Source organism: Apaloderma vittatum, unplaced genomic scaffold (genome assembly GCF_000703405.1).
Source record: "Apaloderma vittatum isolate BGI_N311 unplaced genomic scaffold, ASM70340v1 scaffold24667, whole genome shotgun sequence".
NCBI lineage: Eukaryota > Metazoa > Chordata > Aves > Trogoniformes > Trogonidae > Apaloderma > Apaloderma vittatum.
The window spans coordinates 1,041-1,348 of record NW_009727047.1 but is presented as its reverse complement, the minus strand read 5'-3'; the positions used below and the strand labels follow the sequence as shown (position 1 = coordinate 1,348).

The 308-nt window shown below is 64.9% G+C and overlaps 1 protein-coding gene across 1 annotated transcript in view; it reads right to left on the bottom strand.

Moving 5' to 3' along the window:
- The window catches only part of ABHD17A (abhydrolase domain containing 17A), a gene marked incomplete at its 5' end in the record, with an annotated part of 2,162 nt that overhangs the window by 1,517 nt on the left and 337 nt on the right, over positions 1-308 (bottom strand). The window lies entirely within an intron of this gene.

Sequence of the window (308 nt, the reverse complement as noted above, 5' to 3'; positions counted from 1 at the left end):
GCCCTGCACCCCCAGCAGGACCAGGCAAGGGCTGAGCTGTCAGATGAGTTTTCAGGGGGTGTCAAGGCTCACCCTCACCGGGAGCAAGGTTTGCAGACCCCAGGTTGCTGCATGAGGCAGCCCCCAGTTCCTGGGTCATGCTGAGAGCCCGGTCTGGCTGTGGGCAAGGCAGAGGAGCCAGAGCCCATCATGGGGCTGCACCTCGAGCCCAGCTGGGTAACCCAAACTGAGCACAGCCAGGGGAAAGCTGAGGAGTGGAGGCTGTGCTGGCACCCCAAGCAAGCAACGCTGCCCCCCGGAGTGCCCCG